The sequence below is a fragment of the Oxyura jamaicensis genome, chromosome 1, assembly GCF_011077185.1.
Source record: "Oxyura jamaicensis isolate SHBP4307 breed ruddy duck chromosome 1, BPBGC_Ojam_1.0, whole genome shotgun sequence".
Classification (NCBI taxonomy): Eukaryota; Metazoa; Chordata; class Aves; order Anseriformes; family Anatidae; genus Oxyura; species Oxyura jamaicensis.
The window spans coordinates 115,237,827-115,248,768 of NC_048893.1; the positions used below are offsets into that span (position 1 = coordinate 115,237,827).

General features: G+C 42.7%; 1 long non-coding RNA gene across 1 annotated transcript in view; it reads left to right on the forward strand.

The window, feature by feature from the left end:
- The first annotated feature begins 9,355 nt into the window (after positions 1 to 9,355).
- LOC118160909 overlaps positions 9,356 to 10,942 on the forward strand; it is a 10,305-nt gene continuing 8,718 nt past the window's right edge. Inside the window, exon 1 of the long non-coding RNA XR_004747744.1 lies at positions 9,356 to 10,166. This is a non-coding gene — a long non-coding RNA (uncharacterized LOC118160909). The remainder of the gene's footprint in view (positions 10,167 to 10,942) is intronic.

Here is a 10,942-nt window from a genome sequence, read left to right on the forward strand (position 1 = left end):
CAATCACAGGGCTTGTGTTCAGAGGTGGCAGGGACCTGGTTACATGTTGAATTGGAGGCTCAGAGCTCACAAGGGAAGGGAGGGAAACAGTCCAGAGACGAGCAAGGTGTGCAAAGAGGCAGAAAAGTGATAAAGTCATTAGAGGTTTTTTTGTTTGTTTGGGTTTTTTGTTTTATTTTTGGATGCATCTCATTTTTCTGTGTCAAGTGGAGGCTGTGTATGCACTGTTTGTTCCAGCATAACACACTCTAGAAGAACAAACATCTGGCTATTCCATGTTTTGTATTAGCTAAATTGTACAGAAACATCTCTCTGAGTAGGGAATAAGTCCATGCATTGTAGCTCAGGTTTGTCAGGAACATTAAGTGCAATATGTACTAAGATGTATCAGTCCAAATTTGTAGGCAGCAGAGATCTGAAGATGTAAGAAATTGTTAAGATTATTTTTTATAAAAAAGGTATGTTTGTGGCCCTCTAATGAAGATCTTACCATCTTACATAAAGATCTGTTTCAAACAATCTAAACTTCTTTTATCTGACATTTTAATTAGGCTCATCTCATTGCCTTGGAAACATCTTGTCTTCATGCATTAGAAGTCCTAGAGCATTTGACACTGTCATGAACAAGACCATTTTAGAAAGATAAAACTTTTATTAGTGTTGACTTCATTGCTATACACAGAACTCCATTATTTGACATATTCACTCTGCACGTTGCCTAACTCCCCCGACATATAATGGAAAGCTCACTCCTGGCTTTGTTCTGAAGAAGAAAATTATTGTATAATCAAATTACATCAGATACAGGGCCAGATCTTCTCAGGGTCTTTGGTTCTTAGGAGACAATATAGAATAGGAAATTCTCCTTCCAGAGAATTATACCCATGAGCACCAACTGAATGGCCATGCATTCCCTCACAGAGGCTTCTCAGTGGGCCTCAGGGTAGGGATAAAGAAATTCTTTCACATACTGACTGGTCCAAAGTCTGAAAGGTAACAGGAATCTTCTCAGCAGACATTATAGAAAGGAGGTACCTCCAGTCCCAGTAAGCACTTACCAATCTTCACCCTTAGGTTAAGTCCACTTTCCAAACTCAGGAAGATTTTGGGAAAAGCTGAATATTTCATATATATGCTGCCTTTCTGGGGGGCTTCACTGATGAAATTTGCCATGATTACCCATTGCTGTGGCAGAGATTACCCATTGTTGTGGCACACTGCTGATGTGCTATCAAAAAGTCAGTTGTTGTTGTTGTGTGTTGATCTGGACTAAACTCCAGAGCAGTGTGCCTCCTCTATCTCAGTACGAGGCAAGCTTACCAGTCACCCCTTTGCAAAAATAGCACTGTCATTGTTAGGGATTTCTTTGTCTGAGGAAAATAAATTAGCCAGCCCCTTAGAAATTACATCACTGTAGTATGACACCAAACCATTTCAGTGCCTTCAAAAGTGCTTTGAAACTGCGCAGAAATCAAACATTTTCCACCCAGGGAAATGAAGAGGAAATAGCTTTACTTTGCATCATTTCCTTTTATAATTTTTTAGCACATTTGCCCCAAAACAGGCAAAAATCATCAGTTTGAAGGAATACATTTTAAACAGCAATTTCGCATGTGCACACACATTCACAGAGAGAGTGCGTACTCAAAATACTATATAACAAAATATTTTAATAGTAAAAGGATTATGCTGGCCTACACCAAAAGCTGTATCTCTAATTTAGTCATTACACATTCTGAGTAATAAAAGAAAAAGCCGATGGTAAATTAATTTTATTTCATCAACAGGGCAAAATGTTGATTATAAGACTTCAAGTCAATGTGGTTGAAATGCTAATCCAACATCTTGGCCAGCAATGGCTGCAGTTTTGTATCTTTCAGGAAGGAGTCAAATGCCATGACTTCACCTCCTTGGGTCTGCATTAGTTTGTTAAATCTGGATTATTTTAGATGTGTTAGCCAAAATGTAAGGGTTTTCATGCAGGACTTCTGTACAACAAAATACTCTCAGTTTCTGTTCACAGATTACTGCTGGGGTTAAATCTCCATGCATATGATGAAAACAGCTCAGCTGGCTGAGGAGCCACATGCCAGAAAATGCCTCAAAGATTTTCTTTCTGACAGGACAAAATAAATTTAAAATAAAAGGCACTCTTCATTTCTTCTACAGATAACAGCTTTTTCTTTTCAGAAAGATTGCTCTTCTTCAGGGCTCCTGCAGGACTAGCTTGCCTCAAACCCTGTTTTCACCCCAGCAGGTGATGCTGTTTCAGACAGGGGAGCCTGGCAGAGGCTGTGCCCATGATGGAAATGACTGGCCCCACCAGGAGCATCTGCAGGAGCTGTTCAGGAGTCTCAGAGAAAAGTGCTGAGACGGAACCAAGCCACTCGCTTCCATGTGCATGCCCTGGGATATTAAATAAGTGCTTTTTTCAGTTCAGTCTTTTACCGCTTATCAGAAGAGCCTGTGCAAAAAGTACAGGATCTGCCTTAAAGGTTCAGTTAATTCATTTCTACTCCTCACCAGAACATATTGAAACAAGACAAGATGAGGTCAGGCCTAAGCCCCACCAGTGAGTCCCAAAAGGATGCCACAGGACACCCACACTTCAGAGAAAATCAACAAAATCTGGGCAGCACAGGCAGACCAGGACTCTTTAGCCAGTGAGGGCCAAAGAACATCTTCCCCACCCCTAGCAGGACTATCTGCAGCCTCAGGGAGGACATTTCCACCATCCTGAAAGGGTAATCCTGCAAGGGCCTGGAAATATAATGCATCCTTAGCTTGGCTTCACATGCCCATGGCTGGCGACAAACAAGTCAGATGCCCTCACATCGCCCTACCAAGCCCCCAACCACTGGGTAGTCCCTACTTGGGCTGCTGCCCTCATGCCTGGGGCTGCACTTACACAGAAAGTGCATGGGCTGCAAATCTGGTCCTGTATACTGTACGTGGGCATCTTCTTAAATGACTGGCATAGTCGGACAATTTTTAATTCTCTGGGGATGTCTGATCAAAGCTATACATTTTTCCAGCACAAGGTGACATTCTGCTGTGTGTACACAACTCCAGGAGCCAGAGATCTGCAGGAGCCCTGATGTGAGCATGATTGGCACCTGGCTGCATGGCAGCTGTGAAGAGAGTAGTGCTGTTCTCTCATTTACCCAGCTAAAACCCAAATATTTACTCCCAAATTGAGCTGAGCTGCAGCTACTCTGTACCAGCTGGTTATCCCATTGAGCAAAGAAAGGAGGGAAATGGATTTCTTCCTGTTTTCCTTACTGGTCAAAAGATTAAAAGCAATATAGTGGTGTTGGTCCCTAGGTATCGTCTGATTAATATCCTGTTAGGCAGCTGGCAAAGCACCAAATTCACTTCTTAAATGAGAAAGAGACTGTTCCATGAGTTCAAGTGGACTTTATTAGCATAACACTAATAATTCAGCACTTACAACACAGAGAAAAGATTATAAGTAAATATAGGCATGCCCTGCTTATCGTGGTACCTTTTTGCCTTCCTTCTGGGTAGGCACATATGATATTTCACAGCCTCAGTCAGGTCTGAAGGGCCCAACTTTTCCAAGAAGGGCATTAAAAGGCAAAAATAACAGAAACTCTGAGAAATTCCTCCCTCCTGGCCGTGTCTAGAAACTTGTCCCAGCTTGATGGTGTTGATAAGGCAAGATGCAACACAGAGAAGTCTCCTTCCCTATCTCCAGAATTGCTGTCTCCTTATTAGCTGGGATTTCCCCAGCTGGAGGCTGTCTGCTGGCCCATAAGTCGGCCTCCTCCCTTACCTGTCTCTTCCAGCACATTTCACATTAATAACTGCTCTAAATTCACCAACACCTCATTTCATTTGGTCTTCTTCACAGCAGAGGTTTATAGACAAGTTCACTTCAGAAACCAGCGGTCTGAGGCTGGAGTTAGCAGCCCATGAGGTATGTGAGATCACTCCACTCAGTCAAGGTTACTCATGTGTTTAGGAGTACAGTTATGACATGCATATCTTTTGCCTTAAATCTGTATCAGCCGCTGGCGTCAGCAGGGATTTCAGACAAGATAACTCCTCTCCATCACCTCCAGCAGTGGTTGGTCCCCAAATAGTGCTCCCTGAGGGACTGACACGTTGTAGAAGAAGATAAATGTTCTGAGGACACTCACTAAAAATACCATGTGTTAATTCCCCAATTAAAAGTCTCAGGAGGAGAATAATGAGTGATCTGTTAGCAATTCTGTAGGTTCACAGTTGTCTGATATGCCACATCTGAGAGCTAACTGCCCTGAGGTAGGAGCTAATTGGCCCCGGTTACCATAGTGTCTCACGGTCCTCAATGTATGCATCCTCACTGCTGCTCGGTAAAGCAAATAAGGAAGAATTTCAATTCAACAGACTGGAAGCTGTATCTCAGAGAAAGCAGGGAGCTGACTTTACGGTGTTACACTCCACATGAGAACCACAGAGTAAAGCAAAATTCAGGCTCCAGCAAGGGCTGGCTGCTCAGAGGAGATGCTGGCCACAGTTCTTTGGGTCGCACCTGCTTACTTCCAAGGGTGGTAGAAGTGCTGCCTCCCTGTCACAATCAAACCACCAGCAGATTCTCTGCCTGGACCCTTTCATCCAGCTCTGTATACAAAACCAGATCCATCACAGGAGCGTTTCTGGAGCACCGAGCCAGTGACTCTTCTGTCTCCTCAGCTCTGCATTACTGTGGAAGTCCTGACACATCTCCCACATGCCCAGGCACTCAGGGCTCATTAAATCTCCCTCCAGGGCTTGCTCTTTTACTCTCACAGGCCAGTGTAATTCTGCTTTTGCAGGAGCTTAAGAACTTGCTCCTGTGGTTTTGGAGGCCTGGTACCACCAGGGAGCTCTATTACTTGTAAGGCTTATCTTGAACAAAGCATGGCTTTTAGCCCGTTCACCCCCTGAAAGGCACCCAGGCTGCAGCAGCACTGAGATACCAAAGTTTTTCCTTTAAAAAAATGCTCCATCAGCATTGATTTCAATAGGAGCTGGCTGCCTAATCTGCTTATGCACTTCTGAAAATCCTATTAAGTGCCTCTTTATTTCTCTAGGTGCCTAAATATGCTTTTCTTAATTTGGCTGGGAGTGATTTGCATCCGTCATCAAGATTTACGAGGCATGCAGCTTGCGGGGAGCCGCCCTGTCACTCCTCCAGGTGCCCAAACCAGCCCTTGTGGAGACGTTGCGATGGGAAACATGTCTATTAAAAACTGCAAGCACTGCTCGTGCTCTTGCCTCAGGGTCTTGTTATGGCCTGGCTGCGGATGACTTCTGGGGAAGAATGGGCCTAGCCAGGGTCCCCAGCAGCTCTGCCCCAGCACCGCTGGAAGGCTTGGTGACAAAGGAAAGGAGAGAAAACTAGTGACCCCAGGAATAAAACAGTCTCCAGAATACCTCTGGCTATTCCTAAAAGGAAAAGAAACTTTGAAAGGGGGATTAAAGTTAGGACAGTCTGTTTTGATAGGGAAAAACAGCTTTTTAAAAAGAGCAATGAGAGAGAGGAACATGTTGGGAGATCTAAGCATGCTTTAAAAAGAAATCCACAAATGTGCCAATATACCATAATATACTCAGAGCAAGGTGAAATTCTCTGAGCCTGGTCAGTTTCTCTCCTCTCACAAACCTCATGCCACAGCTCAGGAAGCCTTGACAGACCAGAGTTTAAAAGCCCACTTGGCCTTTGCCACTGGTTTCTGTCTGTACTAATGCTGCCTGCTAATAGTCACGGGGCAGCAGCTCACACACAGCAGTCCTCACAGCAGCCCCACAGAGGACCCAGCAGTGCAGGATATGGCCTGTGAGCTTCAGTCAGCAACTCCCGTGTTCTCAGGTGTTCCCCTGCAAAGCATCAGCTTGAGCTTGTCATACAACACGTCTGTGCTTCAGTCCCCTGCCTGTAATGCTGTAGTAAAAGAAGTGGCCCTGTGCAATTCTTACGGATTAATTAATTACCATTTACACAGGATGCTGACAGTTAAATTGTACTTCTGATAAATCACTGGTATGGAAAGGAGTGAATAAAATCCCATATGAAAAGCCTAGCTAGTTACAATTTGCTGATATACAATGAACAGGGAGACAGTTCAAATCCAAAAAATAAAAAATAAAGGGGACCCCCCCCCCCCCCCCCCTGGTGCTGATCCTCCCATTGCTTCTGTCCCCAGCAGGGTTACATTTGTTCCTGGCAGGAGTGTTGAGAATATTCTTGCCTCAGATCTGCCAAGCTTATAAGATCCCCAAACTGGATGTCCTCAGGGACAAAATATTAACTAACAAACAGAGAGCTGGACAGGATCTCTTTCTTTGCAGAAGAGCAGAGCTTCCCTCAGCACTGCTTTGGAGAATGGAGTTTGCATGAAGCCTAGAGCCAGGGGCCAGAACATAACCTAATTAGGCCAGGAAGGGTGATTAGCTGTTTATTTTGAAGATGTTCAAACCATGTGCTCACATTATGCACTGCCCTGGGAGAAAAGGGATGCTGTTTATAGTCCCAGATCTAAGGGATCAGCAGAGTTTATTTTCCCCTACAAATGAATCCTGTTCTACTTGCATTCTTTCAGCTGAGATCAGATCTGTTTATTTTCACTCATCTGCAGGAAATGGGAATATTTCAGTCCATTATTCTGAATCCAGGGAAGTTGTTTGTATGCTTAACCACAGACAAAGGCAAATTAGTCACAGCCTTCACATGCTACCTCAGAAGATTTAATAGTGGTACCATTAGTAGCAAATGGATTTACGGAAGCCCACAGTATAAATTCTGCCTCTTGAACCTTTTCCAGAAGGCACGAGGAACTGAGTTAAACCTCCCAGATGAATGGTATTCCTGCATGGGATGTGGAGCGGTCAAGTTCTCCCTCCTCCCAGCAGAGACCACTTGGTACTGATGCTGAGCCAAAGGGTTTGACACAACATTTTCAAGTTCACTGCCTCTTAACTGTATTGAATTTGCTGCTGATTTGTGAGGCTATCAGGGAGCATGGCATTAGAAAAGGAAAACACAGGTGGAAGAGAAGAGAGGTGCCATGAGAAAACCCACAGGCAGCATGAATTCCAACCACTGACAACAGGACAAAGACGTCTTCACAGTGTGTGTAGCGCACCCAGCCAAAACCTACAGTAGGATATCACTTCAGTCTTTCCAAATATTTGTTTCAGTTGGCTTTGTATTTAATTATATAACAATCCCCTTTTGCTAGAGGTTATTAACAAGATTTGTTTGCATGCTTTGATCTTTTATTTTTTATTCTCTCCCGTGTTCATGAAGCCTTTGGTAAGATTCTCCGCTGATAAGTGCTCAAATTAGAGCAAATGGACTACAAGGTGACAGCATGTCATAGAGAAGGTTTTAATTCCTTTGAAGTTAAGATTTTTAATGGTTGATTGGATTATTTTAATTGTATCTTATTTATTTTAAACTTAAATCAAGACTGTTTTTCAACTACTTGAACTTAAAAATTCTGCGGAACTGAGGCAATTGAAAACATCGTGAATGTAAATTTTATCTGTTGTTTGTATCTGTACCAGTGCAAGAATCCACCAAACATCAAATACCATGATGAAGACAGAAATTACTGGCAACCACTTATAAAGATATGGAGCAGCAGAAGGTACAGTGTGTTACATATGTTATGGAGCTGCCAGAGTAGGCTACTTAGGGATGTACAATAATAATTTAGATTGTTGATTGTCATAATCTCATGCTGGTCATAACTGTCTGGCTGTTATTTTATGCTTCCCCAGCCTGTTTGCTGAATCCATTCAATGTTTTTTGTACTTGTTTATCATTTGAAAATTGTTTAAGGTGAAGTGATTTTTGATGTTTGTTTGCAAAGAAGGGAATGGGAACTTCTGTGATCTCCTTCACTGAAGATAATTCCAAAATCCCTAATGGACACAGCAAAAATTCTTCACAAGGAAAAATAAACTCAGCTGACCTCTATCTAAATTAACCAATATCCCTCATGATCCACCTATTTTCATGACAGATTAGGGAAAAGCTTTAGGAAGTTTAAAAATAGCACTATGCTCCCCCCCATCTGAGGGTCCTGTCTGCTATCAGAAGATTGACTGGCCACAGACAGATATTCTCCACTACAATAAACATAATCCTCCAGTTCACTGGGTAAGTGAGTCTTGAAGGATTACTTTCCAAAGTAATGAGGGTTAGATGCTTCCCAAGATAGCTAGAAAGCCTTCATGGGTTTTTAAGATGAGCAAGTACATGTGAAGTTACACAGTGTAGTAGCCTTGTAACTTAGGTATTTTTCCCTTTTCTCGCAAAAAAGGCCAGGTGCTCGGAGGCCTCCACCTTTCTATGAGCTGGTTTCTCATGCAGATCCCAAAAAAAAAATGTTCCTGATGTGAAGTTTCTCTTGTTTGTTTGCTTGCTTTTTCCAAATGCCATCGTTTTGTCTTCTTATTAAACATATATATATATATTTCTGTTTCATTTTCCAATGTTTCCCATGATTACAGGTGTGATTAAATGTACCCAAGTACAACAACTTTCTTTGCAGGGTTTTCTTACAGTGGAGAAGTGTCAACCCACAAACTCATGTGCATGGCATAACCACACATCCCAGTGGCCTGGCACACCCTTGCCTTCCCTTCCTTTTTTGTTTGAACAGTAGGAAAACTCAGCCCCTAGCACACCTCAAAATATTTGTCAGAGTCCAAAATCACATGCAGATGAGTCCTACCTGGTTTCTTTGCTTTCATGGACTCCTTGGCCAGTCCCTGCCTCACATGGCACCCTGTCCTGGTGAGGTGGCTTGCCAACAGCCATAGACATAGGAGAGCAACTGCCCTAATGCTCAGTAGCTGAAAACAAGTTGTCACAAAAAGCAGTTCCCTCATCCACACCGACAGCCTTCTGGAGGGAAGGGAGAAAGCCACAGCTGAATGGCATTAGCATCCTGTTCCCCTCTTAAGGTGACGATCTACCCTTAGCCCGTGGGAAGAATATAGGCATTAGTTAAATGAACAGGCATGTTTCATGTAGGATATTGGCTGTTTCTGATGTCCCCCTTGCATGTGACCAACACAGAGAGTATTTTAACCAGAAGCTTGATGTGAGTCATTTTGGGGTTTGAAGATTTCAGTATTTCAAACTTCATTCAGAAATAGAAATTCAAATTATTTCTATTGTTCATGGTAAAAGTGGTAAATAGTTGATTAACTGGCTACTTCTTCAGTAAGGCCTGATGCACATGAACAAGCATTCCTAATATCTACTTGTGATTATTAAGTTATAGCCTCAGTAATGTTGGATACATCTCTGTGGAATTTACCTGTAGTTTTTTGTTTGTTTTTGTGTGTGTGTGACATTTTGGAAAAATCTGCAGGAGCATAGATGATTTCTTTCAATACACATAGGAATCTATGTTAAATTGGCTAACAAATCTGCTCAGATTGGAAAACAAATTAAACCCCCCAGTCATTTGTAAAATGCCCAAAAGAAATGGAAAAATAGAAGATTTTCTACACTTTATAAATGTAAAGAGAGAATGAAACCTTCTCATCTCCAGAGATTACCCAGTCCGCATTCCCATCCTTTGCATTTTATCTTCCCTTCTCAGATTCAGAGCTTGAGGAGCAAAATTAACAATTTTTATGGGAAGAAGTGACAATGGCAAGAGGTAGCACCATATCCCTGGCATACGAACATCCAGGACAAAATGCTCACCACCACCAGACAACCTGTCCAGAGGCCGCTGGGAAAGAGCACCAAGCATGCACTTCTCATGCAGTGTTGATATCTCCAGCACAGCAAGGCATCTCAAGGTCTCCTCATAATCAATGTCAATCTAATCAATGTAGCTGTGGGGGCCTATGCTGTTGTTCATCTCAGCCAAAAATAAAGGCCTAAAAGCAGGTGCTTCTCTCCAGTGACTTGGACCTCTTACTCACATGAAAGTACCCACATTTAGCAAAATGAATTACACCCTTTCAAGAAGCTGCTTGTATTTGCCAAGTTGTTCTTTTGCACCTCACCTCCACCCAAGAGGAGGGCTGATGTTCAACCTCTGATTTACAGGAGCAGTTCCCCTGATGACCACTTACCAGGATGAAAGGAGGAAGAAACTGTGCCTATTCCCATCAAAAGGTTCTAGCCGAGTCCAATGGACTTCTTAGAGGTTTAAGAAATTTATCATATGGGAAATGCTTGGCTATGTTTTGTCTGCAAATAAAGTATTCCAGCTGTGCATCATGGATATACCTGACAATGGATCTGACCAACAAAGTTCATCCAGATCTGCTATCTTTTAAGAAATGGGCAAAAGTATATTTGATGCAGCGTTCAGATATTTGCACTTTGAAAATCCAGCTCCCAGGGAGTTACTCTCTCGTTCTGTTTTATTAGTTTTCACTGTCTCCCAAGACCTGTGCAGTTCGGCTCCATGGTAACTCAAAAACTTGCTCAGTTGCCTTACATATTGATGTATACAAAGAAAGCACAGTGCTAATACAGTGTTTGAGCATCCCTAAGATATATTTAAAATGTCTAAGAAGTGTGGCAAAGCAAGATTTATAGAGGATACAGAATAGTGCTGCCTCACCTTAAGGTTGTAGCAGTTGTTTCTTGGAAAGTTCTACAGAGTTGCTCCTGGCTTTGCAACAGCTAAAGTCGTACTAAACTTTTGTCCACATTATTAAGTGACATCCAACCTACAGCAGTATTCAGCAGCCCAAACTGAGATTACAATCCTGTGTCTGGTAAACATTGTACAGATTAAAAGGGAGAGTCCTCCAGAGATTACAAGAAAATATGGAAGGAAGGAAAGAAGGAAGGAAGGGGGGGGGGGAGGGAGAGAGGGGCAGGGGGAGAGAGAGAGGGAGAGAGGGAGAAGGAGAGGGAGAAAGCAAGAAAGCAAGGAAGAGAGAAAGCAAGGAAGAGAGAAAGCAAGGAAGA